The sequence below is a fragment of the Phyllobates terribilis genome, unplaced genomic scaffold (genome assembly GCF_046119375.1).
Source record: "Phyllobates terribilis strain yellow unplaced genomic scaffold, ASM4611937v1 Scaffold_4__5_contigs__length_816908805, whole genome shotgun sequence".
Lineage (NCBI taxonomy): Eukaryota > Metazoa > Chordata > Amphibia > Anura > Dendrobatidae > Phyllobates > Phyllobates terribilis.
Window position 1 is genome coordinate 57,054,731 of NW_027362764.1, and position 12,750 is coordinate 57,067,480.

The window sequence follows — 12,750 nt, forward strand, 5'->3', positions numbered from 1 at the left end:
CTCGAAATAGCCCCTTTGAGTTTACCCTGGGTGATGGGGGACTCGGCGTCGGGTCCTGTGATGAAGAGATGGGGTGCAGCTGTGGCCCGGACCCGACCTGTGCTCAGGGCCGTCACATGAAAAGGAAGATGTTGTGGGCTCGTCCGGGTTGAGTGGCTTATTTAACGACTACGCCACCTGTGGTGCCTGGTGAAGGGTCACCAGCGCCGCTGCAGTCCACCGAGGCCTAGTGTCACGGCGGCCAAAGTTCTCACTGCTCCCCACAGGCGGAGCAAGGCCTCGGGGCAGGCAGGCAGGATGGAAGGGGGGTAGTAGTGCGGGGAGTACGGGCACCGCGTCGCATGGCATGGCGCAGAATGAACAGTCCGGAGGTCATAGGGGTGAACTTCCAAGGCTTTACTCACTTAGAGACGACAGCGGGAAGGCGACTCCCTGCTCCTCGCGGAGTCCTGCGGCTACCAGGGACGGGGGTCCGACTACCTCCGAGGAAGTCCAGCATTCAGTCGGGACCCTACACCAGAGTGTTCCTGCACTACAGACCTTTCCCTTTCCCATCTGTGCGTGTGTAGATAGGCCGGGTCTCCCTCTGAGCTCCTCTCAGAACAAGGGCACGGGAGGCAGCTCCGCTCCGTCCGATACCCGGTGGGATCCTCTGGGCCTACCGGGCTTTCCCGTCCAGGACATAGAGTAGCAAGGTCGGGTGTCGGGGGCCGGTACCCCTCTTGCCGCCGGACTCCCTCTGAATATATCAGCATGGCGAGGACAGGTGGCGTACACCGCTCCGTCTGCATCCTGCCTGGGATCCATTTGCTGTGGAGCCACACTCTTGAGCTCCGGGCCTTCTTGGTCCTGGTCATTGGCCGGGTTGAGACATTCCTGGTCTGCAACCTGCCCCTCGTCCCAAGGCCGGGGTACGAGGGCTGTGTCCCTTGCCGATGCAGGCCCACACAGGATCTGTGCTCCGGAAGGGAGGTCACATTTACACACAGTCTATGACAGCACAGAGAACAGCTGAAAGACCTTGACTAACAAGGACCAGCGAAAGACCAAGACCAAAGATGGCTTTTTATTAAATATGAAATTTAAAGTGTAACTAACTTGTAAGTCCTCCACCCTCACCCACTAACTGGTTCCTACCACTTTGTGCTCCCCAGTCTCCCTGTAACCAGGGGAGCAGCACCTGGTGCATACTAGCTCCCTCTGGTGGAGAAGTGTGGTGTTGGATGCAAAGGTTGGGTCACGACTATCACACTGTCCTTACCTCAGAGGAGGAACACTACACTCCATTAGAGAAGTGCAGCATCCCTGTGGCGGTCGAACCCTCAGGGGCGCCACACAACTGTCACTGCAGCCCTCCATCAGTTGGGCCTGTATGATAGAGTGGCCCGACGGAAGCCTCTCCTCAGTGCAAGACATATGAAAGCCTGCATACAGTGTGCTGAAAAACTCATGAAGGACTCCCAGACTATGAGAAATAAGATTTTCTGGTCTGATGAGATGAAGATAGAACTTTTTGGTGATAATTCTAAGTGGTATGTGTGGAGAAAACCAGGCACTGCTCATCACCTGCCCAATACAATCCCAATAGTGAAACATGGTGGTGGCAGCATCATGCTATGGGGGTGTTTTTCATCTGCAGGGACAGGACGACTGGTTGCAATTGAAGGAAACATGAATGCGGCCAAGTACAAAGATTTCCTGTATGAAAACCTCTTCCAGAGTGCTCTGGACCTCAGACTTGGCCGAAGGTTCACCTTCCAACAAGACAATGACCCTAAGCACACAGCTAAAATAACAAAGGAGTGGCTTCAGAACAACTCTGTGACCATTCTTGACTGGCCCAGCCTGAGCCCTGACCTAAACCCAATTGAGCATCTCTGGAGAGACCTGAAAATGGCTGTCCACCAACGATCAACATCCAACCTGACGGAACTGGAGAGGATCTGCAAGGAAGAATGGCAGAGGACCCCCAAATCCAGGTGTGAAAAACTTGTTGCATCATTCCCAAGAAGACTCATGGCTGTACTAGCTCAAAATGTGCTTCTACTCAATACTGAGCAAAGGATCTGAATACTTATGACCATGTGATATTTCAGTTTTTCTTTTTTAATAAATTTGCAAAAAATTCTACATTCTGTTTTTTTCATTCAAGATGGGGTGCAGAGTGTACTTTAATGAGAAAAAAAATCAACTTTTTAGAATTTACCAAATGGCTGCAATGAAACAAAGAGTGAAAAATTTAAAGGGGTCTGAATACTTTTCGTACCCACTGTAGATAGATAATAGATAGATAGATGATAAATAGATAGATAATAGATAGATAAATGATAGATAGATGATAATAAATAGATGATAGCTAGATAGATAGATAGATAGATAGCCAAGTATGGAGGCTTCAGGCTTGTTAACATGCTGCATTTTTTCCGCTTAAAACAATGCAGTGTTTTACAGTACCAGCAAAGTGAATGGGATTTCTGCAATCTCAAACACATGCTCTTATTTTTTTAAAAAATGTGTATTTTACACAGTGCTTTTTCTGCCAACTCTCTGATTTTTGCTGCAGAAAAAAATTGCTGCAAATACTCTTACAGTGGGGAAAAAAATATTTAGTCAGCCACCAATTGTGCAAGTTCTCCCACTTAAAAAGATGAGAGGGGTCTGTAATTGACATCATAGGTAGACCTCAGACAGACTTTTAACTCCCTCTGAAGGTTTTCTATAGGGTTTAGATCTGGAGACTGGCTAGGCCACTTCAGGACCTTGAAATGCTTCTTATAAAGCCCCTCCTTCGTTGCCCTGGCGGAGTGCTTGGGATCATTGTCATGCTGAAAGACCCAGCCACGTTTCATCTTCAATGCCCTTGCTGATGGAAAGAGGTTTGCACTCAAAATCTCACGATACATGGCCCCATTCATTCTTTCGTGTACACGAATCAGTCGTCCTGGTCCCTTGGCAGGAAAACAGCCCCAAAGCATGATGTTGCCACCCCCATGCTTCACAGTAGGTATGGTGTTCTTTGTATGCAACTCAGCATTCTTTCTCCTCCAAACACGACGAGTTGTGTTACTACCAAACAGTTCTACTTTGGTTTCATCTGACTATATAACATTCTCCCAATACTCTTCTGGATCATCCAAATGCTCTCTAGCAAACTTCAGACGGGCCCGGACATGTAATGGCTTAAGCAGGGGGACACGTCTGGCACTGCAGGATCTGTTTCCCTGGCGGCGTAGTGTTACTGATGGTAGCCTGTGTAACGTTGGTCCCAGCTCTCTGCAGGTCATTCACTAGGTCCCCCCGTGTGGTTCTGGGATTTTTGCTCACCGATCTTGAGATCATTTTGACCCCACGGGAAGAGATCTTGTGTGGAGCCCCAGATCGAGGGAGATTATCAGTGGTCTTGTATGTCTTTCATTTTCTAATTATTGCTCCCACAGTTGATTTCTTCACACCAAGCTGCTTGTCTATTACAGATTCAGTCTTCCCAGCCTGGTGCAGGGATACAATTTTGTTTCTGGTGTCCTTCGACAGCTCTTTGGTATTCACCATAGTGGAGTTTGGAGTGTGACTGTTTGAGGTTGCGGACAGGTGTCTTTTATACTGATAACAAGTTCAAACAGGAGCCAGTACTACAGGTAATGAGTGGAGGACAGAGGAGCCTCTTAAAGAAGAAGTTACAGGTCTGTGAGAGACAGAGATCTTGCTTGTTTGTAATTGACCAAATACTTATTTTCCACCAAAATTTGAAAAAAATTTCTTTCCAAATCAGACAATGTGATTTTCAGGATTTGTTTTCTCATTTTGTCTCTCATAGTTGAGGTCGACCTATGATGTCAGTTACAGGCCGACCTCATCTTTTTAATTGGGAGAACTTGCACAATTGGTGGCTGACTAAATACTTTTTTCCCCTCTGTATAAGTATTTTCTATATAGCCGTAATGCAGCTTACAGAGACAGCTGTATGCTTTTACTTGTGTATGATGCAATCATAGCTCCTTGTACCTGTTCACACTTGCTGTATTTTGTTCAGAGGTGCTGGTCAGCTTTTTTTTTGCCGATAGATACACAACGCTCCTCTGACTCCCCACAGGACATGGGTTTCTGTAGCCGAGCAGCTGTATGCTGCCGTACATCACCAAGCACAATGCCGAGTGTCGGATGGAGTGGTGTAAAGCCGCCACCACTGGACTCTGGGGGAGACGTGTTCTGTACAGTGATGGATCACACTTCTCTATCTGCGTCTGAAGAAGGAGTCTGGGTTTGGTGATTCCAGGAGGATGTTACCCCCTGACTGCATTGTGCACTGTACAGATGGTGGAGGAGGATAATGCTCTGGGCTATTTATTAGGGGGCGTCCGCAGCCTTTTAGTTCCAGTGATGGGAAATTTTAATGCTTCAGCACAAGACATTGTGGACAATTGTAGCTTCAGCTTTGTGGAAACAGTTTGGGGTTCACCCTTTTCTGTTCCCCATGACTGCGCCCAGTGCACAAGGTCCATACAGACATGGAGGGGAACATGAGCGGCCGCACAGAGCCTGGACCTCAGCCCCATCCAACACCTTTTGGATGAACTAGATTGTGAGCTGTTGACCTCACGTGTTCAGCTCTTTGCACCAGTGCCGCCCAGTGTGAGGTCTAGTATTTCAGCTCCTTCTATCACATAGGTCGGAGTACAATAAGTTGCTGTGATTTGTATGTACATAGTTTTGCAGTTGATTTATGACCTGATTTACGTGGCCAGGTATTTCCAGAACATAAGCTGCGCAGGTGATGCGGCAGATGTGGGGTATTACAGTGCCTACAAGTAGTATTCAACCCCTTGCAGATTTAGCTGGTTGACACATGCGGAATTAACTTGGCATTGTGACATTTGTACTGTAGATCAGCCTGGAAGTGGGAAATGCACTGCAGCAAATTTTTTTTTTTTTTTTTAACGTTAAAAGTTAATTCAGAGTGTCATTTATTATTCAACCCCTCAAACCACAAGAATTCTGTTTGGTCCCCCTAAAGTATTAAGAAGTAGTTCAGGCACCAAGAATAATGAGCTTCACATGTGTGGATTAAAGATCTCTTTTGCCAGCCTTTTCTGACTATTTAAGACCCTCCCCAAACTTGTGAACAGCACTCAGACATGGTCAACATGGGAAAGACAAAGGAGCATTCCAAGGCCATCAGAGACAAGATCGTGGAGGGTCACAAGGCTGGTAAGGGGTACAAAACCCTTTCCAAGGAGTTGGGCCTACCTGTCTCCACTGTTGGGAGCATCATCCGTAAGTGGAAGGCTTATGGAACTACTGTTAGCCTTCCACGGCCTGGACAGCCTTTGAAAGTGTCCTCCCGTGCTGAGGCCAGGCTTGTCCGAAGAGTCAAGGCTAACCCAAGGACAACAAGGAAGGAGCTCTGGGAAGATCTCATGGCAGTGGGGACATTGGTTTCAGTCAATACCATAAGTAACGTACTCCACCGCAATGGTCTCCGTTCCAGACGAGCCTGTATGGTACCTTTACTTTCAAAGCGTCATGTCAAGGCTCGTCTACAGTTTGCTCATGATCACTTGGAGGACTCTGAGACAGACTGGTTCAAGGTTCTATGGTCTGATGAGACCAAGATCGAGATCTTTGGTGCCAACCACACACGTGACGTTTGGAGACTGGATGGCACTGCATACGACCCCAAGAATACCATCCCTACAGTCAAGCATGGTGGTGGCAGCATCATGCTCTGGGGCTGTTTCTCAGCCAAGGGGCCTGGCCATCTGGTCCGCATCCATGGGAAGATGGATAGCACGGCCTACCTGGAGATTTTGGCCAAGAACCTCCGCTCCTCCATCAAGGATCTTAAGATGGGTCATAATTTCATCTTCCAACAAGACAACGACCCAAAGCACACAGCCAAGAAAACCAAGGCCTGGTTCAAGAGGGAAAAAGTCAAGGTGTTGGAGTGGCCTAGTCAGTCTCCTGACCTTAACCCAATTGAAAACTTGTGGAAGGAGCTCAAGAATAAAGTCCACATGAGACACCCAAAGAACCTAGATAACTTGGAGAAGATCTGCATGGAGGAGTGGGCCAAGATAACTCCACAGACCTGTGCCGGCCTGATCAGGTCTTATAAAAGACGATTATTAGCTGTAATTGCAAACAAGGGTTATTCCACAAAATATTAAACATAGGGATTGTATAATAATTGACCCACACTTTTATGTTTAAAATTTAATAAAATTCAACTGAGCAACATAACTTTTTGGTTTGTAAGATTTATGCTTCTGTTCATAAAACCTACTCTCGTTTGCAGTTTGAAGGCTCTAACTTATTTGCATCTTATCAAACCAGCTAAATCTGCAGGGGGTTGAATACTACTTGTAGGCACTGTATATAACAGATGGCACCAGTCATAATGGGATACTGTTATTCCTGTTACTATGGTGCTGATATCGTCAAGTTACTCGATAAGATATAAAATACTTTGTTCTCACTTTTCCTTATCTTTTCTGTGCTCTTAGGTAGATAAGCTTCATTTATTTGTCTCTTTATAGCAACCAAGGTCTGTTCTCTTCACAACCGGTGTTTTGGCAATAGAGGGTGCAATCGCATCCATCATGGCCACCATAATGTACACCGAATTCTGTGTTAAATTTCATAATATATCAATGATGTTAGCAATGCAAGTCATGTCACTAATGCCACCCAGGAACGCTACAAATCCTGCCCAGGGGCACACCTAAATTAGGTGAAACTTTCCAGGATTTGTGCCTTTTTTTCAACCCATGAGATCCCCGAAACTCCATAAGATTCTGCACAGCTCTTATTGAATTATTAGGGAGCTGTATGCATCCTTAGACAGAGAGCTCCACCTGGTGGCGACTGCAGGAATCTTATATATATTTGGTGTGCTGTAAACTAAGCCTGCCATGGAGTGACATAAGGAAAAAAGTTCCTAACATTCAAAATGCACCAAATTTATCATGGCATTTGTGTTACTTTGATATATTTGATGCAGTTTCTGGTTGTCTGGAACAGTTTTATGTTGTATTAACAAAACTTGCCTTATGTTCACATGTTGTGTTTTACCAGCGTTTTTTTTCTGCAGACAAAACCTGCTCTCTTGGAAGCTAAGCAGTTTTGGTGCTTTTTTTTTGGTGCATTTTTGCGGCTTTTCTTTGATGTGTTTTTGTTGCACATTATATTTGTCATTTCTTTACACTACATATTTAATAAAGTTCGTTTTCTTCACCAGAAACACTGCAAAAATTAATGGTTGCGGTTTTTGCAGTGTTTTTTTTCGGACAAATCAAGACATTTAGAGGATGTGAGAGAGCAGCTGCAGCTCTCACTTTTTCCGGATATCAATTACGTCTGTAGGAGAGTGAAGCCAGCATTTATTGGCTGCAGGTATTGCATGACGTCATAATGTCACGTGAGCCCCGAGAGAGCCAGTTCCGGCACCGCTGGAATGGCGACGGCACCGAAGATAAGTATAGGCGTATTATTTTGCTGGGGAAACACATAGGGATTCAGAAGGGGTTGTCTGAGTAGTGGACAACCCCTTTAAATCATGTGCACAGCATTCTGCAGTGACTTCTCTTGCAACTCTTTTAGGTCAAAAGAAAAAACTGAATAAAAAATCAGAAAAACAAAGAACAAAAGGGTCAAAGGGCAATGTATAATTACATTAGCATTTTCGTGTGCTTAGAGGAGGACAAAAAGTTCATCACAGGACTGGAGAAAATAAACGACTCGAAGTGATAACGCGTTAGGGGGTGCAAAGTACTTGCCCCATGCGCTGGCAGTCCACGCTCCGCCTGCTATAGTGGTCATTGTTACCCGCGTTTCACAAACCCTGAGCTGCAGATAGATCGACTCTCTCTTCTTTCTTGCTATCCTGTCTCTCACATAAGCAGCAGGTAAACAGGTTTGGAATGTGAATACGGTTATTATTAATTCTTTGCATTGAAGGAGAAGCTAAGAAAAGAAAATATACTTTCGGGTGGGTCTCATTCTTCTGCTTACATGAATTCCTGGCTGTAGGGCTTGGATAGGTGAGTGTTTTCTGTGTGGGCGGCAAAAAGATGTATGTGTAGGGAGTGTAGCACTGTATAATTTTTTACAACTTGGAATGGCCCGCTAAGTGTTGTAAATGTGCCGAGTTGAAAGCGCCCGTTGTCATGTGCCGGTCGTATTTCCTCGCTGTGTGGATTTAAAAGGATGTTATAATTTTAGTAAATAAAGGTTATTTCTGTAATAAAAAAAAAATCACCAATATATTTTCTGTATTCTATTTTTTCAAGATCTCTTCTTGCTGTCATTCATTCACACGCATGAATATGCTTTGATCTAAACCCTCCATTGTAGCTCTGGCAGTATGTTTAGGGTCGTTGTTCTGCCGTAAAGTGAACCTACGCCCCAGTCTTAAGTCTTTGGCAGCGACTATCAGGTTTTCCTCCAGGATTGCTCTGTATTTAGCTATACACTTCTTCCCATCAACTCTGACCAGCTTCTCTGTCCATGCTGAAGAAAATCCTCCCCACAGTATGATGCTGCCACCACCATGTGTGACGATGGGGATGGTGTTTTAAGGGTGATGTGCAGTGTTAGTTTTTAGCCACACATAGCGTTTGCATTTAGGTCAAAATGTTCTACTTTACTCTCATCCGACCAGTGCACTTTCTTACACATGCTCGCTTTGTCCCCTTCATGGCTTTTTGCAAGTGGGACTTCTTATAGCACTCTCTTAAAAATGGCTTTCTTCTTGACACTCTTCCATAAAAGCCAGATTTGAGGAGTATATAACTAATAGTTTCCTGTGCGCAGATTCTCCCACTTGAGCTGTGGATCTCTAAAGCTTATCCAGAGTGATCATAGGCCTCTTGGCTAGTTCTCTAATTAGCTGTCTCCTTGCTTGGGATGTCAGTTTAGGTGGATGGCCATGTCTTGGTAGATTTGCAGTTGTGTCAGACTGCTTCTGTTTTTGGGTGATGGATTCACAACACAGAGATGTTCAGAGCTTGGGTTATTTTTTTATATCTTAAACCTGCTTTACTCTTCTTCATAACTTTATCCCTGACCTGTCTGGTGTGTACCTTGGTTTTAATGATGCTATTAGACTCCTAATGTTCTCAAACCTCTGAGGCCTTCACAGAACAGCTTTAGTTATACTGCGAATAAATTACACACAGGTAGACTCAATTTACTAATTATGTGACTTCTGGGGGCAACTGGTCACCCGGGATTTTATTTAGGGGTATCAGACTACAGGGGGCTGAATACAAAGGCACGTCATAATTTTCAGATTCATATTTTTAAAATAATTTCTCTGTATCTGGTCTTTTCTGTGGTAACATATGGATGCTAAACCTGGACGATAAAGAAACAAGACAGAAGAAGAATCGACGCCTTCAAAATGTGGTGCTGGAAAAGGATGTTATCAATAACATGGATGGCAAAAAGAACAAACAAATCAATTTTGGAACAAATCAAACCAGAAATGTAATAAAAGCGAAGAGAAAGAACAGCAACCCGATAGCTTGATACAATCAAGATAATGTCAGAGAAGACCCTGGTGGACCTATCTAGGCTTGCACAAGATCGATCTTCCTACGATCTGACGGTAATAATAATAATAATAATAATATGACAGCACCTTATATTTATAAAGAAAAGATCAAAAGTAAACTTTTTTTTTTTAAAGTAAAATTACTAATCAATCAATGGCATACAAACAATTGCAACAACTTCATTTTTTGTAATACATTTCATTAATAATTTTCACAAACGTAAATAACATTTATTCCAAAACTTGTTTTTTGCAGTGCAGTCTACGAGGGCAGTGACCTCTGATCTGTGATGACATCCATTCCGTAGGAGTTCAGTTTGGAATGTGAGGGGATTCTTTCCTAATTGCTTGTCCCACAGCACAGACCTGCCAATTCATCCCCTGCCCCTCACCTAATACCGCCAGACAGCAGCAAGCAGCAAAATGACAAATCCTCCCTGTTCCAAATGGAACAAATTGTCAGGAGTCTCTGCATGCTTTACCAACGACAAATCATCGGCGGCTGCAGAGAGGCTACTTATGTCATTTATTTTGGTGCAAATGATATTTAAAGAACTTGCTAATTTCAGGTCCAAACATGTTAAATTAAGGTCCAAACAAACTTAAAGAGGCATTTATCCTGCTTTAAAAGGGACATCATTAGTGCGTAAGGGGAGTTAAGGGAGTCTAATTACTGCCAGGAAGCATGAGGGAGGCTTCATCATTGTGTGGGGAGACACTAAAGGGGCCTCACTACTGTGAGCGGGGCATTAAGGGGGCAATACGATTGTCAAGGGGCACTAAATAGGCATTAAAACTGTATGGGGGGCACTAATAGGGCAATACTTAAGGGGTCATACATACTGTAAGGCTTACACTAAGGATCATTACTGTGTGTGGGGCACTAAGGGGTATTACTACTGTGAAGGGGCATCCTTACTGTGAGGGGTCACTAAAGGGGTATCATTACTGTGAAGGACATTAAGGGGGCATTAACACTGTATGGGGGGAGACACTAAGGGGGCATTAGTACTGTGTGGGAGATACTAAGGGGCATCACTACAGTGTGGTTATCTAAGGGGAAATTACTGTGGAGACAAAAAGGGGGAATCACTACTATGAGGGTGCACTGATGGGACATTAATATTCGGGAGTACTAAGTGGACATTCTTACTGTGCGGAAAAGCACAACGTGGATCACTGCTGTGGTGGCACTCAGGGGGCATATGGGGTCATGTCTTCTGTTATGGGGCATGAAAGGGGATCCATTCTTATTATGTAGGAATTTACTATGTCTGCATTTATATAGATGCCATCAAGTTTAAAGGGAGCTGTATAAACCTGTCTGAAGTCAGCACCTCTAGTGGTAGTGTAGCACCCTGAGGATTCGGCTGCTACAGGGGTATTGCACCTCAACCCAGAGGTGTGGTATTCCACTCCCGGGTAAGGATGGAGTATGGAACTGAGCTAGTAGGCTGCATGCACTACATACATCCCATTTCCGGGGGACAGAACAACGGTACTCCCACCAGTATATGTGCAGGTACGACAGCGTCTGTCCCTGGCTGGAGTGGGAGGGGGGTGGAACATCCCAGTAGTGTAGGGGCAGATAGGGGGAGTAGTCTGGGTAAATGTAGGAGCTCATTGGGTGCTGGTCACCTGAGCTCACACATAGAGGGAGTATATAAGGTGGGCACCATCTTAGGACAGGGTCAGTCAGTCAGTCAGTTAGTGAGTCTGCGAGTCAGCAGTACTCCAGGAGAGGAGAAGGAAGAGGGACCCAGAGGCGCAGGACGAGAGGGGACCCCAAGAGCCCGTATGAGAGCTGATAAGGGTGAAGGGTCGGCAAAAGGGTACCGGATCCCAATCTGGCAGAGGCCAAAGCACACCTTAGCCAGGAACCGGAGGTCGTGGGCAGGATCTGCCACGACCCTCACCAAATCCACCAGAATGGCACACCGAGCATAGGGTCAGGGGAGCCAGAGAAGGTTCAACCACCAAGAGACCCGAGGGAGCCGGACACAGGTGGATCCCTGGTGGGAACGGCCAGAAGAAGGGAGAGTCAGAAAGGAGCTCAGGACCATACTCAAGAATTGCCCGGGAGTTGGTCGAGTCCAGGACCTGGTGGACGCAGCACGGCTTGGGTGGTCACTGCTGTACAGAGTGACCCGAGCAACACCAGTGAGTAAAAACCCTGAACTGCATTTCATGCCTCTGAGTCTCCTTGCTGCACCTTCACAACCACCATCCTCCACGTCTGACCCCCTGAGGCTATACCCCTCCCGTTGGGGGTTATACTACCACAGCTGCACACACACCACCAGCCTCAGCGGACCATCCTGCAGCGGCGGCCTTTTGACCGCAAATCAACGGGTGGCGTAGTCGACACTAAAAACATCTACAAGGACTGCCACACACTGAGTTTGACACCCTGGGCACGGACCAGGTCACAGCCACTCGGAGACTACAACCCCCATCTGATCCGGCTCCGGGTATCCCTAACAACATGGCCCAGGGGGCGCGTCAACTTTGGCGTAGTCGGCAGGATAACGTGCCCGCAACCACCGGGTACTGCGTGCCTGAAGAAAAGTTCATATTTACCGTAAAAAGAAGTCTCCCGCCAATTCCAGAGGGTCCCCGCCATCGGACGCCATCTCGGATCAGTTCCCGCCATTTGCCCGTCATCTGCAGTCTTTTCCCGCCATCTGTAGTGTTTCCCGCCACTGGGAAGCGATTCCCGCCATCAGAAAAGATTTCCCGCCTTGGCAGAGCGGACGCCATTATGGGCGTGCCAAAGGATGGCAAGAGGACACCTCCCATCGTGGGCCAGGACAGAAAATGGCGCCAAAAGTGGAAACCGCCCCCACCAGCAGAGACTGTGATGATTGATATGTCCATCAGCGTGAGAGAACTGCCCCTTGGAATGGCAATCACAAAGTTGCCCCAGGACCGCCCTCAGTATGGGCGTATACAGAACAAAAGAAAGAAGATGGGAGCAGCTTGGAGGTGTCTGGAGGAGAGTCCAGAGAGAACACACCCGGAGATGGAGGGAGAGTCAGGCAGCACCGACCCAGTGGTCAGGAGCCTGTTGCAGGTCGCCACTCCAGAAGGCCTGCTGGAGATCCTGGCGCAGCTCCCCGGAGATCGGGAGCGTGCACAGACCGCGCTGGAGAGCCTAGCACAAAGGATTGCCCGGGTGCAGCAGGAAACACTGGCGGAGT